Source organism: Acomys russatus, chromosome 29, assembly GCF_903995435.1.
Source record: "Acomys russatus chromosome 29, mAcoRus1.1, whole genome shotgun sequence".
Classification (NCBI taxonomy): domain Eukaryota; kingdom Metazoa; phylum Chordata; class Mammalia; order Rodentia; family Muridae; genus Acomys; species Acomys russatus.
In genome coordinates, this window is record NC_067165.1 from 9,419,151 (window position 1) to 9,445,878 (window position 26,728).

General features: G+C 39.7%; 1 protein-coding gene and 1 pseudogene across 1 annotated transcript in view; one reads left to right on the plus strand and one right to left on the minus strand.

The window, feature by feature from the left end:
* Agbl4 (AGBL carboxypeptidase 4) overlaps window positions 1-26,728 on the plus strand; it is a 1,177,749-nt gene that overhangs the window by 622,103 nt on the left and 528,918 nt on the right. The window lies entirely within an intron of this gene.
* Window positions 20,918-21,662, minus strand: LOC127211828 (E3 ubiquitin-protein ligase MARCHF2-like; annotated as a pseudogene).

Consider the following 26,728-nt stretch of genomic DNA (forward strand, 5'->3'; position numbering starts at 1 on the left):
TCAATTTCCCTCCTTGAAGGATGATATGGGCTACCTGTGTCCTTTGATTAGAAGTCAGTTTTGCAAGCTAGCCCTCAACATGATCTCTCAGCTTCTAAGGTCTGATAGGCACTCCCTCCCCTTTCTCTTTCTTCCTGGAGGTGGGATCTAGCCTCTGTGTACAATAAATACTATCTGTTCTAGGTTCGCCTACACTCCTTTACCTCTTCGGAAACAACCATGCTTTAAACTTTCCTGGCCCATGAGCTGGATTGAGTCTAATTGCTTGTAGGGACCCTGAGTGTTAGTCTTTATCCCATGCTTTATTTGTTGTATGATTTTCATCTAATCATAGGGTTACCTCAGTTTGGTGACTAAGATTTAGACAAGTTTTTTTTATTTTTTCTAGGTTGAATTTGAGATGATGATTTCCACTTTGTTATGAGTATTAAATAAACTAAATGGAGGAAAGCATTTAGCAAATGATATGGTAGATGATAGAAATATTAGTCTCATCTTTCTTTCGCTTTTTGAACTGCTTAGCACTGCATCTGTAAAAGGAGAATATGATATTTGAGGAAGTCGATGGGGCAGATGACACTAGCAAATACAGCAGTCTGCTTTCAGAGACTGGAGAATTTTAAGTTCTGAGTCAATGCTACTTGGCAAAGTTACAGAGTAGGAAGGCATAAAGTCTCCTCCCAGCAGCCATTAGTTGCCTGTAGTTACTCATGTAGGAGTGGGACCTATGAAAATTTGCTCTTTCATGTCAACATTTTCATGTAATAATCACTTCACTTGATATTGCCATTGCTCTGGGCTTGTTAATGCAGCCATTTCTAGGAGGGAGAAATTGTTTGACAGCAGACTTGCTAGTATTTGCTTTTACAATTTTCCTGTCCTCTTTGCAAAAATGTATCCTGAGCCATAGACACAATAAGCTCTAATGTAGTTCCATCCATTGGGACTAGACTCCCCACAATCCATTGGTTTTTGCATTGGGTTTGTCATTGATGATTGTTATTTTCTGCCAGGAGGCTTCTTTGATGAGGGATATTAGTTACACTGTTGCGGGCATGGTCCATGGGTGTTGCAGAGGGGTAGAACTGTTTTAATTGCTTCCTACTCTTGGCAGCTTGCGTAGTATTTTTTGGAACACAGAATTTAGACTGCTCAAATAATTCATCTGAGTCTTGTGTCCTAAGTAAGAAACTTATTCAACAATGAGGACTCACCTTCCACCTATGAGAGGCAAACAAGGGCTGCATTTATATTCTATGGCTTTTCATTTGATTTTGTTTGTTTTTTAACTCTCCTTACCAACTATTAGAAAAGCAGTTTCTGGTGCCTGGTACTGGAGGCTTGTTAGTTTATGGTTTTTGTGAGGCACATTGTCAGGACAAGTGGCTTAACCTCCATTAAACTATGTATGTAAGTGTACATACACCTACTTATGGACTGTGCATAGTTCTAGGTAAATATAAAATGATCTGATTCTTAGAGTCTTTATCAAACAACTTTGGTGTTACTGTCCCTTGTCTCCCCTCCTTCTTCTGTATTGACATCTCTCTCCTCTCCAGTCATAGCCACTCCCTGTTTTTCCATTTCCAACCAACAGTCTTATACTCAATTTCTCCCAAGTATGATCACTTTCTGGTTTCTGTGATTATTGATTTCTATGGTTACTCCATATTTTTAAATGTTCATCAACAGATGGATATATAATAAAAGCGTGGCACATATACACAATTGGAATACTATTCAGCTGTACAAAAAAATCATGGAAATTTCCAGTAAATGGATGGACGTAGGAAAGATTATATTGAGGGATGGTACCCAGATGCAGAAAGACAAACACTAGCTCAAAATCCTCAGATGTGATTACATAAGATGGTTGGCTTTTAAATGTCAATTTGCCACAACTTGCATTCACCCGAGGAAGAAGGAAATTGAGGAATTTTCATGATTGCCTTAAATGATGGGGGCAGACCCACCCCCAAATGTTTGTGGCACCTTCTAGTAGCAACTCAGAAGTAAAGGGGGAGATTATTCATCTTTCATTGCCTTATCCCTCCCTCTCCTGTGGGGTGAATTTACCTTGTAGTTGCTGCTACTGAGTCCTTTGTTAATAAGAGAACATACTTTTCTGGGGTTTTGCCATGAAGGAAAGACCAGTGGGTCTCCAAGAATGCTCAGGCTTCCTATGACAGATCGTGACTGCTGAGATATCAGTTTTACATACTCAGCAGATACTGAGGATTCTGCCTCTTGGGGGTAAGATAGCTGTTGTTAGACTATTTTGATCATATTTTATAAGCCAATTAATAAATTATTTAATATGCATATGTGTATTCATTTTGTCAGATTGTCCCTTTAGAGCACTTTAAAACACCTTATAAACTTGATTTGACTTTCTCCCATCATATCTCATTGTACTACACTGCTATTTGGTAACCATGTTTATTTTAATTTAATGATTTTTTTCTTTTTAAAAAACATGTTAAACTATACAGACCTTACCAAAGTAGTACCTAATAAGCTATTTATTCAATGCTTCTATATCCTGAGCATACAATTAAAGAAGATACATTAAATTCTTCATCTCATGAACCTTTAATTCTGATAAGTAAGGCACAGAACAAAAGAAATATATTCTCAGGAATTGATAAGGACATGAAGACAAAGCAGATAAGGGAGAGACAGATGTACAGAGGAAGGGGTGGCACTTAAATAGCATATTGTACAAAACTGAACTGAAGTAATGGAATAAGGTATAGAGGAGAGCTTCCTAAGAAGATGGGACAGCTTGGAAGAGGACCGAGACGTGAGACTGTGAAGAAGGCCAGTGTTATGCTCAGAGGAAGCGCGTGATGACTGAGAACTTGGGTCAGATGGATAAATATGTGAGCCACGGTAAGGACTTCAGGTTTTACTTAAATTTTAAAGGGATAGTCACTTGGTTTTCAATAAGAAAACTATAAATCTTCACTTATGTGTTCAGAACACCCCTTTGCCTACTGGTTACAGAAGAGACCAATAGATCCAGTGTAGGGAAGTGCAGGACTGAAGACAGGGAAGGCAACACATAAGTGAGGCAGAGAAATGATAGGATTGGCTTCAGACAGGAAGGCTATGGGAAGCAACCATAATGCCCACCGAAAGGAGAAGGATGACTTGAGGGAGGCCAATTAGTATGTGTTGCCAGGGGTCCGGGAATCGCATAAGGGAGCCAGGGCCAAGGTACTAAAGGCACTCAGGATACATTCTGAAGTAATTCCAACACAAAGTTGCTTTCAGACTTAATATAGAATATGAGTAAAGGTAAGGAACCCATGATGACTCAGGGTTTGGAGGCTGATTAAGTGGTTGGTACCAAGGGTGAAAGAAACATCGATCAAGAATCTTTTGTTTTGTTTTGTTTTGTTTTTTCAAGATATGGTTTCTCAGTGTAGCCTTTGCTGTCCCCGAACTTTCTCTGTGGACCAGGTTGGCCTGAAACTCACAGAGATCTACCTGCCTCTGCCCCCCAAGTACTGGGAATACAGGCGTGTGCCACCACCACCCACCTAAGAAGTCTATCTGAGAAAGGCTTCAGTAAAGAAACTAGATATAAGAATATCTAATGAAAAAATAAATATATGTCTAAGCTTCAGGGGGAAGGTAGGGCAGGAGATTAAATTGGGAGATGGCAGGCTAAGTTGGAATCCAAAAACCCGAGATAGAACAGGAGGTATGACCTGGGCATGGTGTCACAGCCTGTAATCCCAGCATTTGGGAGGCAGAGGCAGGTGGATCTCTATGAGTTTGAGGCCAGCCTGGTGTACAAAGTGAGTCCAGGATAGCCAAAGCTACCCAGAGAAACCCTGTCTCAGGGCTGGGGGAAAGGAGGCAGGGCACATCCTGGATCTAATACCCCTATTTTCCTCCTCTACTCTCTGAGATTCTGTTGAAAGGCAACATTTTATTATGCTAAGGATATGCTGTGTCCTTACCATATGACACAGAATGTTGGTCAAAAATAAATATACTATAGTAATCACCTGAACTCAGGTTTGCAAATAGACACATCAGCTTTTTTCAATCCATCCTTAATCAAATGTATAATAGTAATTTTTTTCAAAATTGGTTTTTCTCATTCTTAAGGGAGATCTGTGTAATAGTGGTTAATGGAATATAATAATGACTGGTACATAAAAGAAGTTAATAAATACTATTAGTAGTAAGATAATAGTCTTCTTCTTCTTCTTCTTCTTCTTCTTCTTCTTCTTCTTCTTCTTCTTCTTCTTCTTTTTAGTGTTTTATGGTGAATTATTTTGGAAAGTTTGGAAGGTTGCTTCTGTACATACATGTATGCATGTGTGCACAAATGTGTACACGTGTGCATGCACACTCCCCCCACCACCACCACCACCACACACACACAGTTGCCCTTCTAGGACCCACCCACCAGCAGTAAAAATAATGACACAGGGACTTATAACTATTTTAAATCTTTGGCCTTTTTCTGGGCAAACTCTAAGCTAGCTCATCTAGCTCATCCTGACAACTGTACCCCACAGACTACCACATGCTCTGCTCTACTTCTCTGCTCCTCTTCACATGGGTCCACCACTATTTCCCGCTGGCGAATCTCCCAAGTCTGTCTGTTTCTTCCTCACAGAGTTCTTCTCTCTCCTGAAAGTTCTGCCCTCCTCTTCCTGCACAGCTATTGTCTGTCAGACCTTTATTAAAGTCGATCAGATACAATTCTAGATTGCCTTAGGCAGTTGAGGAAGGAACATATATTTACAAAATATGTAAAAGGTGATGGGCCATAGCTCTCTGTTGGCACAGAATCAACAATTGAATAGACAGAGACACAACTTTACACAATGTCCCCCAACACATGCATTTACTGAAGAGTTGTGGATGTTGTGATAAAAATCTCTTTAGGGAACTGTGAGATCATGCATTAACGGTTAAAAATTAAGGCCCAGCTATGGATATAATGAGGTTCATTCCCTCTAGCTTCCAGCCTCTCTGTAATTGGTTCTGGCCGGGAGTGCACTGTGTGAGAGCACTGACACTCATTGACCGCGAGCAGAGAGGTGCTTGTCAGTGACTGGGAACGAGAACACTTATTTCTTAGCATTGTCTGGAATGGCATCAACAGGGACCTGGAGCACTGTGGGGACCTTTTAAATATTTAGCCTTGGCCAAGCTTCAGTTGAGATGTTTGTGTACTTAGCTTGATGGAGAATGAATTATATATAGAAGCCTCTCCCTATCATTTGCTGTACATGTGTTGGCAAATATCCTATCATTCTCTAGGAAAAACATACCACAGGGACTGCTGCAGAGCTGCGGACACAATTTGCATTCCAGGTTTTCCTTCCCTGTGCTGCTTGTTTTTCATTGCAGCTACTTATTTATTTATTAAAACACAATCACTCAACAGGAAACTTTTCCACTCTCTTAAAATGGCACTTCAGAGTTCAGGTTGAATGTATTTTTTTTTTCTGAATTTATAGTCATTCCAAGATTTTATCTTTTTGAAGAGTAATAAACTACTTGAACATCTTAATGCAATAATCAATGATTACACTGAAAATTCAATTTCAACATAAAAAGAAAATGCATTGGATTGTTCAAATTTAAAGTAAAAAATAATAATTGTACACCAATTGTCAGAGATACTATGTATTTTTCCATGAATTATTTTGGTTGTATTCATATGATATTTTTTGGCTTGGCTATTTTTCTTTTTTTTATATTCATTTTTTAATTTATTTTATTATTAATTTATTCTTGTTACATCTCAATGGTTATCCCATCCCTTGTATCCTTCCATTCTTCCCTCCCTCCCATTTTCACCTTATTCCCCTCCCCTATGACTGTTCCTGAGGGGGATTACCTCTCCCTGTATATGCTCATAGGGTATCAAGTCTCTTCTTGGTAACCTGCTGTCCTTCCTCTGAGTGCCACCAGGTCTCCCTATTTTTCTAGCCATACCATTTTTTTGTTTTCTTAATTCTTTAAAAATAAAATCACATCAAATCTATCATTCAGCTTATTAATTATACGAATATAATTAATATTGATTAATCATGCAATACCACTTGGACATTTTAGAAGTCTGATACAGAGTAGACACTCCAAGTCTTTTCTCTCTTGTTGGAAGTGACCTAGTTGTAATGACATTCGCGACAGCCTACTCATGGAGGCACAGTGCATCCTCGCACCCGTTAGATAATCTGAGGGCTGCAAGGTTGAAATATCCTGGTGCCACATAGAATTGCATTTGTAGAATTTAAACTGGAGGTAGCCAGACAGCATGAGACCTTCACAGGCAGGGCTATATAACTGCTTTTGAGGCTGCATTTATAGGCTGTTGTGTATTTAAAGACTTTTGATCAACTAAGACCTTGATATTCCTATTGATACAACACTGGGATGAGTACATTGTGACTAACACACACACACATACGTATACACCCACATACAGAGAGAGACAGAGACAGAGAGAGAGAGAGAGAGAGAGAGATGACAGAGACAAAGGGGAATCAAGGGGGACGGAGGGGGGAGAGTAGAGAGAGTGAGAGAGAGAGGGGGGAGGGAGGGAGGGAAGGAGGGAGGGAGGGAGGGAGGATAAGCCAGAAAGATCAAAAGTTGCTATGTCTTTCTACTACCTTTCTCCCAAATACACTCACAATCTATCTTCAGTAAGCTGGAGGCCTTGGGGACTGTGGCTCATTTTTGAGAAATATTGCATTCTATAAGGTCTCAGCCCAAAAGGACAGAAACTACAGCTGAATTTATTCTCCAAGTCACTGCCGCCTCTGGATCTGATGCAAGTCATGCTCTCTAATAAATCTCCTGCTAAGGCCTTTCTCCTTCCATTGGCATTTTGATCCTATCACCTTTGTCTTCACTTCTTGCGATTTATTTTTTCCACCTCTGCATTTTCCTCTCATTGCTGTGAAACTTGTCAGTTTGCTCAACACTCATTCTATTTTAACCCAGAAGAACAGTTTAGGGCTAAATGCCTGACCATCCTCACCATATATCATAGCTTGCCTCTTTTCACACTTAACACTTCTTCGTCACATTTCACACTTGGTAGAGAATTCCTCCTGAAGCTATCCCAGAACAATCATGCTGATGGTAGGATCTTCTGATAAGAAACTAACCACTGTTCAGTATTTTTGATTGGAATAGAATGTTTGTTCTGCTTTAACTAATGCTTTTTTAATGTGTTTTATTTTAAAGATTTTCTTTGAGTTTTAATAGCTTGTATATGGGGTGAGGTGTGTATACTATGAGGGAAAGTGTCTGTGGGAGCCAGAAGAGAGTGTCAGATCCCTGAAGATAGTTTAAGGTGCTTGATGTGGGTACTGGGAACTGATCTCAAGTCCTCTGCAAAGCAATATACACACTTAAACAGCAGGCTATCTCTCCAGCTCCAAGCTTTTGGAAAGTCCATAATGGAGTTTCCAAAAGTCCATTATGGGGATATTGAAAGCACTATCTGAATCTACTCCTTTGCTACTATTTTAGGTAAAGGATGAAGATACGATGCAGAAATACATGTGTTGGGGCATACGTAAGGCACGTTTTTGCTTGATGGTGTTCATTAGTCTGACTTTTGGATCCCATCTCTTTCTCTACAACTTAGTACAACTTTGGTCTTAGGCTCTTCCCCAGTTATTCATATATGTAGCCTGTGCTTTAGCTCCAGGTCTCAGTTGCTTTGAACACATTGTGTACTCTCACCATTGCTCAATTGCAATAGTACTGTAATATAGGAAGAGCCTTTCCTCCCTTCGAATAAAACAGAATTTTGTCCTACAGTCCATGTCATTTTGAAGCCACCCCCTTCAGAGATTCTTCTCTGACACTCCCTTCCAACTCTCTCTCCTCTGAAATCCCACACTCATCTGTATGTCTGTGGAGCCAGGATAATATTTAAGTGTTAGCTCCAACAGTTGAAGTCCTGGTGAAATATACTGCCATTGAGGATGTTACCTTCAATGATGCACCATAGCCCATGTCCTACTTCTTATTCAGTGTAGAAAGAGTTGGGTGTGTGAGTTAGTCTTGCATAAAGGTGAAAATAAGTAAATGCCTACGTGAGTCATTTGAGAGCAACATGATTTTTTTCTTACCGGTCCTACTAATAACATACAAAATGAAAGTACTGAAATCTAACTTTACTAACTTTGAAACCTTAGAAGGACAATTCTAGAGGGACCTTTCACTATCAGCTAATTTATTTATTTCTCACATTGCGATGGATAATTCTAGTTATTAACATGATACACTGGGGAAATGAGCCACACTCAAAGCATTGATCCGATCATATTGGCCTGTTAGCTTGTGTATTGGGCATTTTCTTGATTGCTAGTTTATGTAGAAGATTCCAGCCCACTGTGAGAAGAACCTTCCCTAGGCAGACAGGCCTGAACTTTGTTAGAAAGGTCTGGAGAGCTGGCTTATTAGTTAAGAGCACTCTTTACTCTTGCAGAGGACCTGGGTTTAATAAACAGTACTCATACTGTGACTCACAACCATCTGTAACTCCAGTCGGAGGGGATCCACAACCTCTTCTGGCTTCCATGGGCACTAGGCACACACCTGGTACACTAGATACTTGCAGGCAAAACATTATGTTCATATAAAATAATAAATAAGTATTTTTATGTAGTTGAAGGTGAGTCTGGGAACAAACCTGTTAGCAACTTCCCTCTACTAGGCTTCTTCAAGCTCCCTTGCCTTGACTTCTTGCCCCAGACCCCCTTTATAATAGACTCTAGCCCATAAATCCTTTACTCTGTGAGTTATATTTGGTCATGGTGTTTATCACAGCAACAGAAAGGAAACTTGAACACATATACTTATATTTTACCATTGGAAAAATTACTTCTTAGGAATGCAAATGAGTGCAATATATATTGAATTAAACTGTTTCTATATAAATATTTATAGATATTAAATTAAATATCTGTTGGTACTTTCTTTAATCAAGTTAAATTGGTGACATGTAAGTATATATAAAATTCAGTTTGTTTAATTGTTAAGAATAGGAACTTATTCTGCATTAATGAGGCAGAGGGAAATGTAATTATAGCATATTAAGGGATCATAGAATAAAATGGGAAGCAAAGAACCAGATTTGTGAGTGAGAAGGAAGCAGAGTTTTAGCACCAGAGAGAAGAGGTCATACAAGTGCTCTTTAAGAACAAACAGGAATATCAAAGATTCCATTACTTGTTGTCTGCTAAAAATGGACTGAGTCCATATAGGGAATATCTGATGGTCTTAGACAGGAACATGGGCTTTGTCTAGAGACATCAAAGCTTTTCCTGTAGCCCCAAAGGAGTACACCTAATTAGGAAGGAGTAATTTATATGCATTATTAATTTGATTTAGAAGAGGAAGTATATACTAATGAGTCAAAATTTATTAATACCCTATAGCAGAAAATTCCCTTATTTCTTTGAAGGGATGTAAACAAGGCTAATAACTTCTAACCATAGCCCATGGTATATATCAGGAGCTTTGCCTGTATTTTACCACTGGAAACATTAAAAAAATAAAAATAAAAATTACTGTGATTCCTATTTTACCAATCAGAAGATGGAAGTAAAAGAACATATGAGTTGCTCAAGGCTGCATACTTAAATGCCAGATCTCTTTTCTTCTATTTTCTTATGAATGCTGTGAAGCTTCATATATAGGGGAGTCTAAGGCAGTTTTCCCAAGAGCGTTCTAGCTCTAGCTAGAAATGGAAGCAGCAGAGAAACATCAATGGCACTTGCTGTTTACTTTGCCTACAGCAGTCTCTATCAGAAGTCCTCTGGGGTCACTCTCTTTAATTAAAATGTTACTAAAGCTGTACTGTAGAGCAGACCCACATCCTTATATTTCTTCTCTTAGAACATCTTTTACAAGATTTATTTTTGTTATTTTTATTCATGTGCAGGTGTATGTGTCTGCATGTAAATATGTACCCATGACTGCAGGTGTACAGACGGTTATAATGAAGGTGCTGAGAACCTAATGCAGGTCCTTTGGAAGAGCAAGTGTTCTTCAATACTGAGCCATCTCTCTGGTCCTCTGTCTTTTTGTTTTGGCTTAATTACTTTTATTTCTGTTTATCTATTGGTTTTGTTGTTGTTGTTTGTTTTTGTTTTGCAATACTTCTTGCTAATTCCATTTACTTTTTGTTTGTTTGTTTTGGAGATACTGTGTTTTCTTTCTAGATTTCTTCTTTAAAAATTCTTTTGTAGATAGAAAATGTTGAAAGGCTGTAATGCAAGTTTTAGTTTTTTTGTAAACTCAGTTATATTACGTAAATTTGTTTTTGTTTTAAACCTAAGTGTGGGATTTTAGTTTGGACTTTAGTTTGTCCACAGCTGATAATTGCCTCCTGCAAGGTGTGGTCTTTGCTAGCTGATAATGGCCTAGCCTGTGCTGTGTGGAGAGGGATGTGGTCTAGGACTCTGAGGGAAATAAATAGGAATGCCCAAAGAGATAACGCACGGTGTGCAGTGGTAGCGTATGGTGTTGTAGTAGTTTGGAGAGACCAGAGATGGATGGTGTGACAGCCTGGAGGTAGATGGAGAGAAACGTTTCCATGCAGCATATTGGAGAAGATTGCTTGCTGCATTTTCTGTTGACAAAGGTTGGTATTGCCCCCCAACAATCCAACCCGAGACAGGAGAAATACAAGGGTCTATGCCCCCTCTCCCCACTAACATTCTTTCTCATACCCAGAGCTAAGGGGTTGGTGGAAGAGAGGTAGAGGCTTCAATACCCCAAATAAAGTAGTTTAAAAATAAACACCAAGGGAAGAGAGACCCTTATGACTCACATAGTGAGAATCTTTTTAGTTATATAGGTGAATATATGGATATGTGTAGATTATAAAGGGTTAATATACTCCAAAATATGTTTTGAGAGAAGGTATCAGATGGTCAGTGTCATAGAAATGTGGTCAGGGGATTCAATGAGAGTGTATGAATGAAAGAATAAGAGGGTGAAAGGAGAAAGGCATGGCCAAAGGTAAGACTGAGGAAGAACAGTCTTCCAAAGAACAATTGTGCATTTCTTACTAGGAAAAAGGTTTTTCATCTCTTATATTTCTAATTTCCAAATTTCAGAAATCTGGTGGATGACTTGCAAGTTCATTTACTCATTTTAATTACAGAAAGCTCTTTACTGAGTCCATTTTATTATTTTAATTAACATAATAACCCTGGAAAATGGGAGGTTGTAGAATATGTGAATTCAGAGTGTCTGAGATTAATAAGTCTACTACTGAAGTATAAATGTAGTTTTTAACCATGCCAGAATCAGCGGTGTAGAAAGAAAGCTGTACTATTTATAGATGAATGGTGGGCACTGAGAAATTGATTTAGAGACTGTCCTTTGTGTGATGACGGCCAAAATGCCAGAGCTGACTCCTTCGTGTCAACATTTCTACCAGTTACTCTTTGAGAAAGGACTAAGGAGTGTTTCATCAGTGCTTCCTTTGGGTGCCCACGGTCTCTGTGTCTAGCAAGTTTCACAGAGTTTGCTCAACATCCATTATTGACTCCTTGGTTACTTTGGAGTCTTTATAGCATGGCCTATATGTGCTATCTGCTCTTTCATCCACATTCTTCTTCGGCCTTATCTTTGGGAATGTCTTTCCCCTTTTACTCTCTTATTCATTCGCTCATTATTATCAAATCTCCCCTGCCACATTGCTCTGACACTTGCTACTGAATACAATCTGCTGAGATCTTAGCAGCTGTCTATAATAATTATTCAGACATCGTTAGGTGAGATTTCCTTTCTGTGTATCAGATATTCCCACCATTGTGCCATATCTGTGCTTTTCACTCACTTGATGCTTTTCTTCCCCGGCCTGAACTTCATTCCCAATAGTCTATCATTCCTGAGATTCTTGGGTCATCAAAGATTAACATTTGTCACATAAAACAATGGACAACACTTTGTTTCCTCACATGGTACCTGAAGACTGACACCTAGAGGATATTTTCCCATGACTCCCATGTCAGTCTCTCATTCCTGATAGGGTACAGTGCATTCTTAAATTTCTATCATGGTCAGAAAACAATTTTGACATGGTGTGCCCTATACCTCGTATATACCACATCTCTGCGAAGGAACCCTACTTTCCACCTTACTTATTTTTAAAATGCTTTCATCCACTTGAGACTGCAAGTGCACATCTCCCTCTGGAGAGTGGAACATCTCCTACTACCCATGCTTCTGTGTCTTCTAACTTTTATCCTTGGTGATCAAATCTCTTAGCTATTACCAACATAGACTTAGCTGCAGCCTCATTCTCACTCAATCCCATTTCCTATCCTCACCCCACATCCGTGGGCATTTTTATTATTATTCATTTTTCACATTGAATTTTTAGTTAGCTCCTTAGAGGTGGTAAGCTGGAATTCAGACAACTTGCTGGCTTCTTGGACTTCATGTCCCTTGGGTCTGTTTATGATATATCCCTCAGACTTTCCATTGGGAACTAAGTTTAGTTCACTTTGTGAACATGCAGTCCTTACTCTGGGATTAGTGAGCTGGAATGGGGATAGGGGTACAAGGATATGATAAATCAGATGGAAGTTGCAAATGATTCTGTTTCCCAATATTTCTCTGTCTGCTATTCACTGAGCTCTGTCAACTTTGGTAATGCCTAGCCTGTAATAACTCTGCCCAGGGAGCACAAAGGGACAGTTGGTAGCCATTCTGTGTTGGCAGGTGCGGTGATGAGATCATGACCTTCTCTATAACAGCCTTTCTCTTCTTGACAAACCAGGCAGATCTCATAAGTGTACTGGATAAAAGATCCTACAGTGATTCCTTATGTGGAGTAGGGTTCATTGACAATGAATCTCTTTGCTTAAGAGTTACTATCTCAGTCGGCTGGGAAGGGAAACAAGAAGAATCCAGAAACAAACCAGTGCATATTGTTATATGGGTCACTGTCACTATACAGAGACTAAAAGGTACTTTCTCTGGGTGACTACTGTCTTTATCAATTCTATGAGAACTACTATGTAAAACTTAGGGGGAAAACTAACTCTTGAAATAGCCTAGAACCCTTCCCCCCCATCTCATAGCCTCTCCAATTTTTAAAATTTATTTTTCATATTGCCTTTTTTTACTTAGCTCCTTAGATTTGGTAACTTGGAATTTAGGCAAAATGCTGGATTATTTGACTTCAGGTACTCTGGGAACCCTTAAGCCTATCACGGACCTACCAAGCCAGTTGCCAGCCTTCTTCTTTCTCTGACACTGTTCTGACACAATGCTATAGTATTGACTTCATTCAGTAAACACTGTAAAGTCCTGAGGCAGATGCTACATTATTCACCGCCAATCTAAACATGGGAATTGTTCCTAGTCACAAAGAGAGTATGGACTAGTTGCAAATGCAACTATATATAAACAGGCACAATGAATATATAATTATAAGTCTCAGCAATGTTTTGTAAGAAAGAACATAATTGCTATGAGAAAGAACAAGTTCTAATTTAGGTGGAATAGGGAAGGTAACATTTGAACTAAAAGAAAAGAGAAAAGTTCAGTCTCCAGTACTTTAAAAAATGGGCTGTGGCAGCACATGCCTATATTCTCAGCACTTGGAAGGCAAGAGACAGAAGCAGGGGAATGGCTGCTAGCCTGGTGTATATAACAAGTCCTTGACCAATATACATAGGGAGAGACACTGTCTCAAAAATTAAACCAAACAAAACCAAAAGCCTAGAGCAGTGAGGCAACACTTGTTTGTAGAAAACAAAGCAGCAACCAGAAGTCTTTGGAGGCACAGGAATGAACTATGAACCCAATTTGTCTAAAGAAGTAAAAAGCAATAGTTTGGATTTCATTCCAGCATAATTGGAGATTGTGAAAGATGTTTAATCCAGAAAGTGACAAGATCCAATTAAAATTTAAAAAGACTATGTAGAGAAAGGAATGGGGATGGGGTGGGAAAAAGAAGCAGGGTTGTGTGGGGACTTTCTCAGCATATTAATAAAAGCATGGAAATACAGACAACTAAACAGATTGGAGATAGCTTTTGGAGATAGATAAATTTAAATCTTCTGGAGAATTTAAATACCTCAGTGAGATATAAAATTTTCAGTAAAAGATATCAAGACAAAAAATAGTATGGTGATTGATTTCAAGCCCACTTTCACATTTCCTATCTATTCCACCAACAACTTTCAAAGTTGTTCCTAGTCCTAGAACTTATCTTCTTCGCAGCTTCAGCTTTTCTCCAGCCCATCACTGCCTCTCACCTGGACAACTGCAGCAGCTCCTTAACCGTCCTCCCTTCCACTTCCCCCATCCACCCTGTTTAGTTGCAGCCTCCTTTCTACTCTCTAACTCAGTTCAGCCAGTCCCCACCTCACCGATTCCTATTCATTCACACTGGTTTTTATTATTTTTCAGATGTTCCCCCAAAGCTTGTTCCTTTTGTTTGACCTTTGTGGTTGTTATTTCTTTTCTTTTCTTTTCTTTTCTTTTTTTGGTTAATAGCTGTACAGATGGCATCTTTCCATATTCATTCAATTTCTATTATAGGGTTACTTGTGTGAGCATTTTCCTGCATTATTACACTTGCAACTCTAATTTCATTTTTACAATCACTACATTTACTGACTTAACATTCATATACTGATTTTGTTTGTTTATCATTCTTTCCCATTACAAGTTCCGTTCTGTTAAAGCAAGGTACTGATTTTCTTTAAAATTACTGTTTCCTAAATTCTAGAAAGACTCAGCATTGGAAGATATAAAGCAATATTTATTCTTCCATTTACATTTTTTAAATCAGCAAAACAGGACATTTTTACTCAAGGAAAGAAAGAAGAAATTAAGGTCAACTCATATTTTTTATTTATGTAATTGGGCACATGAAAATGGGAGCTTCTGACTGTGGTGGAAGTACTTTCCAAACCCCAAGTTTAGGAGTTTAGGGGATGACAGGAGATCAATTTTAATTAGGTTGAATTTGAGATCACTTTCAGACATGCAAGAGGAGGAATCTAGCTGGCAGATGGATAGGAAGACCATGTAATTTATTATCACAACTCAAAGTGAATGAGAGAATTAAACTTAAAATTTTAAATAATTTAAAAATAGCTGTTAGGAATACAAACTGCTTATTACATTGGTGCTTTTACAAAACAATTATTTTAAAATTTTTGCATGTGTGTGTTTGTCTTTTAATGTTAATCAGTTATAAAATTATACATTTCCATTTTGATATATATGTATATATATTTATGCAATTACAGTTTATATTTTGAAGGTAGAAAATGGAAGGGTAGTCAGATTCAGTTATAAACTGTGTAGATACCTCAAACCATATAAGAGTACATTTGTGCCTTGTAGGTTTTCTGATTTAAGATGAACACTGTTTTCTTACTCACAGTAACCCAACAAAATAAACATCTTTAGTGACTTCTTATTGAAGCAGCTGCATTGTTACAACTAAGGAAGCATTCAACTTTCCACAGGAAGTTTTTCCAAAAATCTTCCATGAACTGGGTAAAATGATGGAATTACACTGAAAATTGGATTAAATGTTACTATCTTAGACATCTGACTAACACTGATATGAAGCTCTGGGTTTATTTGGTTCTTCCACCTATCTGCAAAAGAGAGCACATCAGGCACCATTTTGTACAAGAAAAGCTTGGAGTTGGGAATGGTCCAGATTATTTTAGAACAGGTATGCTCTCCGAAGAACATGCCGTACTACATAACTTCTGAAGTGAGCCTTTTTACCAAGAGTATGAAACTATTCTAAAATAAGCCCAGTAATTTGTCTTTTATGCTTTGCTTTTGTTTGTGCAAATTGTATTTAGGGCATAGCTTATAAAATTTGTCTTCTGTTATAGAAGACACAGAGATGTTTTCTCAGATTTGTAACTTCTCTCCTGCAATAGATCAGATGTACTTGTTAGACACTATACAGGTAATACTCATGATTGTTTTTTACAAAAAAAAAATGGAAATATAGTCATTGACTTTTCTAATGCTTATATTTTAATGCATTACTGCTAAAATAATGCTAAATACTTTAACATGTAATCAAAGAAAGAGATTGTAATTTTAGGTTTATACACAACTATTTCAAGAATATTGCGTTATCCTGATACAGGACTGTGCTTTTCCTATAGATTTTAGAGATGAGGAAGCTCAGGCTCAGTGCTGTATGGCTGATAAGTAATGGAAGTGCATTAGAGCCTAAGTCACCATTCTTCCTACTAAAGAAGGATTGCATTTCTAAAAGGTATATGGAGCCAGCATTGAATGGAGCTGTTGGTTGGCTGTGTCAAAATCCCACTCATCCCATGACTTCACCACCTGAACCCTCACCATTGTTACACTCACAATGAAAGAAAAAGAAAACAAACTCAATATACATTTTCATTGTAAGCCTGAATCACTGAGGCTATGGCCTGCTACTCCATATTAAGTAGAAAGCATTATGTTCCTGCCTCATTTGTTGTTCCAGACCCAGCAAATAACAGGTCTGAAAATACAGTCTACTTCACCTAAGAGTTTCACAATAACCTTGCTATTGATCATAGGAACTATGTAGAGACCATATTTATGCAGAAAGCCTAAGTAGGCAAGAATACAAGAGATTGGACTCAAACCAACTCTAGGATCACTGTCTGGATCACCTTCTTCCTGTTTCTCAGAATTAGAGGAGAGGAGACAGAGTTCATTGCTCAGAGCCTCTTCTGGCATGGTCCCTAAAGTTTCTACATGGGTGGCGTTTTTTTCAGCAGCCAGCCACAGGTAGAAATATTGTTGCTGTCTATGACCATGGAAATAATAAGTCTCAGCTTTTCTCTGGCTCTTAACCAGCCCAAATAATTAGCTTTAATTGTAATTTTTAATGGCTTAGAATTAATAGAAGCAGCTGCTGCCACAGTGTGTGGGTGTCCTTCTCCAGAAGGCAGTGACAAAATAAAAACAAAACAAAAAAAATCTCACTGTTATAAAATAAATTGACAAATAAAGAATACAGTATATAGGACAAAAAGGTTAATTCAAGAAAGGAGCAGTATCTTTTTGTTATCAAAAATTCAACTGGCAATATGTAACACCGCCTCTCTCCTTCCACCTACAGTGTCCATTAGCTGATAAAATGGTAATCTGAGTAGATATGGGGGTGGGAAAATGTGTTGCCTGTGTCTGATCACTGTTCTATGCTCTTTATCTCTATCCCAGTGACATGGGGGAGATTAGCTATCACAAAGTGCAAAGAGAAGAGTAGATGTGCTGGTGACAGGGACATTATAATTTGAGGGGCTAGTATTAGAGTTTGGAGGAGTGCATTTCATTTGTCTAGAGAAAGGAGATTTATAATATGAATATTTATGGCAAGTGGGTAGCTTTACCAGACATGTGAAATGACAAGAAAGAGGCCAACTGGCCCAATCATTCCAGTCAAACACAGATGAAAGGTCATGTGCAGCATAGTCTAAGCATGATGTAGTCTACGCCCTCATAGAAGGAAAAAGAATTATCTAAGTTTCAAATGTACCAAATTGCTCTGTAACCTGGGATAATTGAACTAGGGGAAGCAGAAGACTAGAGCCAAAATTGTGTGAATGTAAGGTAGCACAGTCTGGCTGTGGCTATACACACACACACACACACACACACACACACACACACACACACACACACACACACTTACTATTTAGAGAGTAGTGCCCAACACATAGCACAATGTTATATACAGGATGTGCTTTATATGTGGTACTATGAGAGAATTTGAACGGTTTTGTAATGTTGTGTTGAATGCCTCTGTCAGGACTTACAGCATGATGATCTCAATCATTCCAGCCAAACACAGATGAATGGCCATGTGTGACTTAGATGAAGCATTAAACTGCTTCTTCCCTACTTCCTGTTCTGTTGGTTTGAAATGAAAATTGCCTGTTTTCCTGCTATCAAGAAAGACTCTGAGCTAGAACTTGCATATTCAAGCTGACACTTTCGGCTTCATTGGAGAGGAAATTAGAAATCCTGTATTTCAGGATCCTGAAGAAAAGTTGATAATGCATATTTAGAGATCTTTATATACTTGGGCCTTGGGTGTCTCAGTTTCCCTGTGTCTTAGTAACGTCTAAGAATGCTTTGAATATTTAGTCAATGGAATTCAAGAGAATTCAAGAGGGTAGTAAACGGGAAGGCAACTGTTGTCATCCATTTCTTTCATTCAGTATTAAATTGTAAATTTACTCATTTAGTGAGCATGTATTGATTTTTCTAGGGTCAGGCACTGTTTTAGCAATCGTAAATTTTGAGATAAATCAAAAAAGTAACAGTGTCTACACATAGTACATTTAGTGCTTATTACATTTGTGGAGTTGCTGACAAAGAGTCAAAAAGAATGTATCTTTTGACCTGAACTTGACCTCTCTATAATCGGGAGACAGTATATTATAGGCCTTTATGAGAAAGTCAATTACAATTAGAAGGAATACATTATAAAGGTGATAATATGTATCATCTATTTAGGACATGGCCCTAAGTTTCACATTGAGAAGGAACAATGTACTTATGTTAGGGAGGTTGAAATTATTTATTAATAAATATATTCATTTATTCAATGTGTCAGTTGTCTTTACCACTTTATCTATTTAAAATTCTGCACTGTACTGGAGTAGCAACAGTGAGGACTGCATGGACCCTTCCTCAAGGGAGTTCAGTCTAACAGTGAAGAAAACTAGATAAAATGAGACACTGACTATAATTGAGCAGTACAGAATATGTTTGCAGGAAACGTGTGTGTGTGTGTGTGTGTGTGTGTGTGCATATGAACAGTTCCTTTCTGCACACACTAGTGAGTCTTTGAATGATAGCTACATACTTCCCTTATATGTAGGATGGCTACTTCCATCATCTAGATGGATTTCAAACGATGGCTTGTTCTGAGAATTGATAAACATCTTTTCTCAGTCTTAAGAGCATGCGTACTGTATTTGGACTTCTCCTGGGTCTCTAGCAGAGCAAGATCTTGAATCATTTCATTCCTGTGTTCTCCTGGAGAGTTTCAGATAGCCTGTTTTCTTTTAAAAGTTTCATTTATATCATCACTTAGAGTTAGGAAGGGTAAGTTCAGAATATTTTACTGTGTTAAGGAGGTTGTGTGGTATACAAGGTTAAGACTGGCCTGGCAGATGGTCAGTGCTGTATACTCACACAGGAAATCATGCTGTAATAATGTTATCTTTTTTTCCCTTGTGTTATCTCAAATTGTTTTCAGCAAATTAAGAGTCCCTCACTAACAGGTATAGCCACATTCTTTCAGACTCAGAAACTATATTTTGTCTAAATTCCCCCATTAAAGTTCCTCTGCTTTCTCGTCTCTGAAATGTTATAAAATCCCTATTTCCCACTGAAATAAAATCAGCTTTCTTGATGCCTGCATCTTATCTGTGGCACAGATCTTCTTTGCACTGTTATAGCATTTGCTTTGCTTTGAAATAAATAAGTGTTAGAGAGCTCCACGTGTTATCACCAGTGGAAAACAGAAGGAAGAAGTGACTTGTTTCCATTCTAAAGGCACTTAAATGTTCTTTGAAGAAACATCTATTTATGCTAGTCTCCTGTCTGCAAGTATGGCAAAGTATTGTTAACAGTGTCAGGGGTTGTCTCTCTCCCATGGTGTGGGTTTCAAGTAGGGCCATTCATTGTTTGGCCCTTCTCTCAATCTCTGCTCCATATTTATACATGAATACCTTGTTGGCAGGGGAAATTTTGTGTCAAAGGTTTTGTGGGTAGGTTGGTGTCCTACTCCCTCCACTGGAAGTACTGCCTGGGCATAGGAGGTGGCCACCTCAGTCTCCATATGCCCCACTGCTAGGAGTCTCCGCTTGAGTCACCCCCATATCACCCCCAGAGCCTACACTATAGCAGATTTCCAGCTTGTCCCAGAGATGCCCCCATTGGTTTCCCTTCTCTCTCCCAGACCTCTCACCTACCACCCCTGTTTTCCCCCAACCTGATCCCCACCCTCTCTCCCCTTTCCACCCCTCTCCCACCCACTTTTCTCTCATTATCCACTTCTATTGCTGCTATTAAAGCACTCTGAGAAAAGCAACTTAAGGGACAAAAGATTTATATATATTTATAATTCAATGTCATGGTCCAATGTGGCATGGAAGTTAAGACATAAGTAGTAGCTTTTCACATTACATCTACAGTCAAAAGATAATGCATGCAATCTGTTTCCACTCTTAAGCAGTCCAAAATCCCTGGCCTAGAGGATGGTGCCACCCACAATGATTGAGCATTTTCCACATTGATTAATGTACTCAAGATAATTCCTTCTAGAGATTCCCAGAGGCCCAACTCCCCTCAAGGTATTCTAACTTCTTTCTTTCTTTCCTTCTTTCTTTCTCTTTCTTTCTTTCTTTCTTTCTTTCTTTCTTTCTTTCTTTCTTTCTTTTTTTTCCAGCAAGGACTCCTTTTATTCATCCAGGTGTGGTTTTTTGAAATGCATTGTAACTTTATAATGTCAAGTGTGCCAGTAAAGCAAGCTAGCTAGGTGCAGAGTAATGCAAGAAGCTTGCTGGAACCTTCTAGTCCAATGGGGGCCCTTGACACAAGCAGCCAAAGCTGCTGGCCAAGAGATGTCAAATAGATCTCAGAATGAGATAGGAGTGTCTGCTCCATCCAAAGCTCAGGTCTATCCATCTGTCCTTGTCATATACAGCAATGTGCAAATCAAAATCCTTGAAAATATGTTCATACTGGATCACAGAGCAGGCTCTGCTTGCTGTGGCTCTTGGCGCGAGAAACAACATAGCTGTGGATGAAGGGTCAGGCAGTTTCCATCCTTCCAAATGTCAGGGCATTGCCATCTGACTCTGGTCTCTCCACTACACCTCGAGGACCTGCCAGCCAGGCTTTCACACAGGAGTCTCCTCTACCTCCTTTTTTAAGAGTCCAGCAGCCAGCGAGGAATGGTGGGGGTCCTCGGAGCCATCTGCTTCCCGAATCTTCAGGCTGACTTTCTGATTCGTCTTCCTCCACTCTGAGTACAGCTGGCAATGGTATCGGAAAGAGACCAGTGTCCAGAGCACATAGATGGTGAAGAGGGCGATGAGCCCCACAGCCTCCAGCCGGCTGTGCAGACGGAGGTGGTCCTGGGCCCCTCACAGGCACAGCCAACCTGAGATGGCAGCCAGCGGTGTGATGAACACAAAGCATGCCATGTCACACACAGCACAGTGTCTGCTTCTCAGTGCAGGGCCCTGGGTCCTTCAGCCATTCTGTGAGTGGTCGGGGCCGCTTTTCCACTGCAAACTCAGTGTGACACAGCTCACGGTAGCTGGTGTTGGAGGAAGACAGCCATTTCTCCTGACAGCTCTTGTGCACAGCTCCCAGTGTACCAGTGCAGCCACATGGGAGGACAGCAAGGTCTCCCCATTCGCTCCCCCATGGCAGATTCGTCAGAAGGGACAGTCGCTTGATGTGTCCAAAGCCCGGATGACAATTGAGGACAGCCGGCCATCCCTTGAAGTCACCTGTGCTACATACTGGGGTGGCCCAAACCCTGTGGCTTCCACAACCTTGGAGAAGCCAGGGATACCAGAGCAGTCACGTAGTGTTCCAGGGAGGTGGCAGCAGTCACCTGTCGTCATGGCCACAGGGAGCCTCCTGTCCTCAGAGCCTGAGGCCCATGGTCCCAGGAGCCTGCTCAGCAGCAGGGCCGGGCAGCCGCTCAGGCCCCTCGCTTCTCCCTGGCTTGGGCCCCGGCCAGGCCCGACCCAGCCCGTCAGCAGCGGCTTCCTCGGGGTCCTCAAAGTTCTTTCAAGTTAACATTTTAACACGAATGACGACAATGCTTGTGGATCTGTGTCATTCAGCAAATTTCCAGGCTGTTCTGCATAGAGGCAGCAGCATTCTTGATTTTCTGACTTTTATCTCCTACACTTTCCTCCTCTTGTTTATGCTCTTTTCCCCTCGGTTTTTCTACTAAATGTCAAGCTATGGGAGGCAGGTTTTATATTCTTCACCTAGGGTAGGTGTTCTCTAGAAGTATCCTTTGTTCTTATCCTTCTAGATCAATCTAGAAACATAATAATAATAATATAGCAATCAATAAAAGAGCAAGATCAACTGTAAAATGTGTAAATTGAGTTGGCCTAGAGTTGCCAGTGCAAAATAATAGAAGAGGTGCAGTTTTATCTGACTCTTGTATAAGTAGGAAGGAAAGAAATGAGAGGCATTATCTGCAGGGCAAGAACATAGACACTTTGGCTCCAAAGCTCTGTGGAGTGGATGGCGTAATGTTGTAAGGCTATGACTGAAACATTGTTCTTTATGGGTGTCTCTCCTGGTGCTCCTTAACAGAGAGTGAGCATTGTGTTTTAGAGAGACTACTCAGACAGCACACTTTGAATCAGTATTTCCCAAAATGCTTCCATGGAAAATAAAATTTATGATTAGTGTAACCCTGAGACTTCAGTAGAGAGCTTCTTCGTGCAATGGACAGAAATTAACACAGCAACTTACAATGGGCCAATATGTAGAAAGGAAGTGTCTATGGTGTTATAATCCATAAATGGAAGATCTATATCAAACCTTCCTCATGACTCAGAGAACATAGCAAAACAGAAGGCAAAAAAACAAAAACAAAAACAAAAACAAACAAACAAAAAAAAACCTCTAAGACCTAGAAGTTGGGAAGACCAAGGTGAAACAGAGTCTTCTGGACATGGTAGAACCACCACACTCATAAAACCCAACAGCTCTTGTTGCCTACACAAGATCTGTACTATTCAAGCTAATCAACATTCCTGCATGGAACATGGAGGATTTTCTTAGCCCCACCCCTATCTGAGAAGCTATTGGCTGTAATGGCTGCTAGAAAAGGGTCCATTTTATTTAGTTTAATTCCTGATTAGTTGACTGTACTCCATCAGATTCCCCTGTACCTCCTTGTACATGAGCAAAACTAATTTGACCAAATGGGATATTAAAATCAAGAACATAAAGTTGGGAAAAGCTGGGAGGTAGAAGTAGACCCAGGAGGAGTTGGAGGGGCATAAGTGCTTAATATGATCACAACATATTATAATCACATATGAAAAGCCCCAATATTTGATAAAGTATTAAATTAAAAATTAGTCCTACATAATGCTCTGTAGAAAATAATATTAATAATGTAGAGTAATGCTGAATATATATATATATATATTTTTGTTTTGTTTTGTTTTGTTTTGTTTTCGAGAAAGGGTTTCTCTGTGTAGCCTTGGCCATCCTGGACTCACTTTGTAGACCAGGCTGGCCTCGAACTCACAGCAATCCGCCTGCCTCTGCCTCCCGAGTGCTGGGATTAAAGGCGTGCGCCACCACGCCCGGCTATGCCGAATATTTTATTCCCTTCTCTTTTTACTTTAAAAACTGTGACTTAGTCTTACAAAAGGAAACAAATCCTGACTTCCTGAGAAAAATACGCCTCTATTCATTGATGTCTCTCACATAACAAACTTCATTTTTCTTAAAGACCTAGAAGAGGAGCTGGGAGCTTACATCCTGATCTACAAATACAAAGCAGGAAAAGAACTAACTGGGGATGGCATGGGCTTTCAAAACCTCAAATCCCACCCCCAATGACACAACTTCTCCAACATCTCCACACCTCCTAATTTTTCCCAAACTGTTCCACCAACAGGGAGGGAACCAAGCATTTAAAAATATGAGCTTATGAAGGTCATTCTTATCCTTATCAAACCAACAGACCTTTTATAACTATATTGTTTATTTTTTTAATTGATTAAATTACTCGTTTTGCATCCCTATCCCCTCCCTTCTCTTTTCTCAGTACCTCCCTCTTACCTCATGTTCCTGCCATCCTTATGTCCTACCTTTCTCCTCAGAAAAAGGTCAGAAAAAGAAAGGCCTCCCGTGATATCAACCTCCCTTGACATATCAAGTTGTAGTAGGACTAGGCATATCTTCTCCAGTTGTGGCTAGAAAAGGCAGCCCACTTCGGGGAAAGGGATCCCACAGTAGGAACAGAGCTTCTGCTCCTGTTCTTTGAAGTTCCACATGAAGGCCAAGCTGCACAGCTGTTACATATGTGCAAAGTGCCCAAGTCTGTGCCAAGTATGCTCTTCTGTTTAGTGGTTCAGTCTATGTGAGTCCCGTAGGCCCAGGAATAGTTGTTCCTGTATGTTTTCTTGTGGTGCCCTTGACCTCTCTGGCTCCCTCAATCCTTCATTGCCCCTCTTCATGGAATTCCCCAAGCTCTGCCTAATATATTGGTTGCTGCATCTATTTCCATCAGTTGCTGGGTGAAGACTCTGAGATAACAGTTATTCTAGGTACCTGTCTGGAAGTATTGAAGAATATCTTTAATAGTGTCAAGGATGGGGTGGCTCCTTCTCGCCCTCCCCCTCTCTCAGCATAGGTCTCAATCTATTTCCTCAATTTCCGCTGCATCTTTATCCATATACATCTTGTTGGCAGGAGAAATTCTAAGGCTTTGTAGCTGGGTTGGTATCCCAGTCACACCGTTGGAAGGCTTCTCTGGTCACAGGAGATGACTATTTCAGGAACCGTATCTCCCATTGCTAGGAGTCTTAGCTAGAGTCATACTCAGATTTCCTGGGAGTTTCCAATTTCCTAGGATTCTAGCTCTTACCAGAGTATCCTTCCCATGCCAATTCTAGTTCTTTCTCCCAGTACTCTCTCCCTCCATCCTCCCCAACTTGACCCCTCCTGGTGTACTGACCACCCGCCTCCACAGATCTCCTTCATGCATCTACCCTCCCCATGTCTATTCTGTTTTCCCTTTTAGGAAGATTCAAGTGTCTCCTTACTTTGACCCTCGCTGTTACTTCTTTGGTCTGTGGATTGTAGCATAGTATTCCTGTACTTTACGGCTACTATCCACTGATACATGACTATGTACCATGTTTATCTTTCTGTGTCTGGGTTACCTTGCTCAGGATAGTCTTTTCTAGTTCCATTCATTTTCCTGCAGATTTCATGTGTCATTGTTTTAATAGCAGAGTAATATTCCATTGTATATATATGTGCCACATTTTCTTTTTCCATTTTTTAGTTGAGGGGCATCAAGTTTATTTCCACTTTTTTGGCTATTATAAATAAAGCTGGGTTTTGATCTGATTCCATTGATCTGATTCCATTGTCTGTTTCTATGCCAGTAACATGCAGTTTTCATTACTATTGCTCTGTAGTACTGCTTGAGATCAGGGATGGAGATACCTCCAGAAGATCTTGTTTTCTAAAGGATTGACTTAACTAATAAGTTTTTTTTCCCATATGAACTTGAGAATTGTTCTTTCAAGGTCTGTAAAGAATTGTGTTGCCATTTTAATGGGAATTGCATTGAATCTGTAGATTGTTTTTGATAGATGGCCATTTTTACTATGTTAATCCTACCTATCCATGGGTATGGGAGATCTTTTCACCTTCTGATATCTTCTTTTTTATATATATTTACATAGTTTTATTCAAACTTCCAAAATATATTTATTTGAATTTTTTTTCTTGGAAGTTCAGGATGGTGCTCCTGTTACTGTTTTTTTTTTTGTTGTTGTTGTTGTGGTGGTGGTGGTGGTAGTGGTGGTGGCTTTTTTTTTGTTTGTTTTTTTTTAATTACATTTTTTATTAATTTATTCATATTACATCTTGATTGTTAGCCCTTCCCCTGTTTCCTCCCCTTCTTTCCTCCCTCCCACGTCCCCCTTCTCCCCTCCTCTATGTCTGTGATTGAGGGAGACCTCCTCCCCCTATATATGCTCTTAGAATATCGAGTCTCTTCTTGGTAACTTGCTATCCTTCCTCTGAGTGCCGCCAGGCCTCCCCATCCAGGGGACATGGTCAGAAAAGGGGCACCAGAGTTTGTGTGAGAGTCAGATCTCACTCTCCACTCAACAGTGAATAATATCCTGTTCGTCGCCTAGGTCCTGGTAGGGGTTTGAAGTTTAATGCCTATATTCTCCTTGGCTGGTGCCTAAGTTTGAGCAGGAACCCAGGACCCAGATCTGCCGGTCATAAAGTTCTTCTTGTAGGATTCCAGGACCCTGTGGATCCTACTATTTCCCCATTCTTCCATGCTACTTTCGCCTAAAGTCTCAATAGGATGTCCTCTCCTCTTACCCACTTTCTTGGTAAGTAAAGTTTTTCATGGTACGTATCCCTTGGACTAGTGTTTTGATATAAGTGAGTATATACTGTTTGTCTCTTTTTGCTTCTGGGTGAACTCACTTCATTATGATAATTTCTAGATCAATCCATTCTCCACAAATTTCGGGAATTCCTTGTTTATAATAGCTGAGTAGTATTCCATAGTGTAAATGTACCACAGTTTCTTAGTCCATTCTTCTACTGAGGGACACTTAGGCTGTTTCCATGTTCTGGCTATTATGTATAAAGCAGCTATGAACATGGTTGAGCATATGTCCCTGTTGTGTGATAGGGCATTTTCTAGGTATATTCCAAGGAGTGGAATAGCTGGGTGTTGAGGAAGCCCTATTCCCATTTTTCTGAGAAAGTACCAGATAGCTTTCCAAAGTGGTTGTACTAGTTTGCATTCCCACCAGCAATGAAGGAGTGTTCCTCTCTCTCCACATCCTTGCCAACATGTGGTGTCATTTGAGTTTTTGATCTTAGCCATTCTGATGGGTGTAAGATGGAATCTCAGTGTCATTTTGATTTGCATTTCTCTGATGAC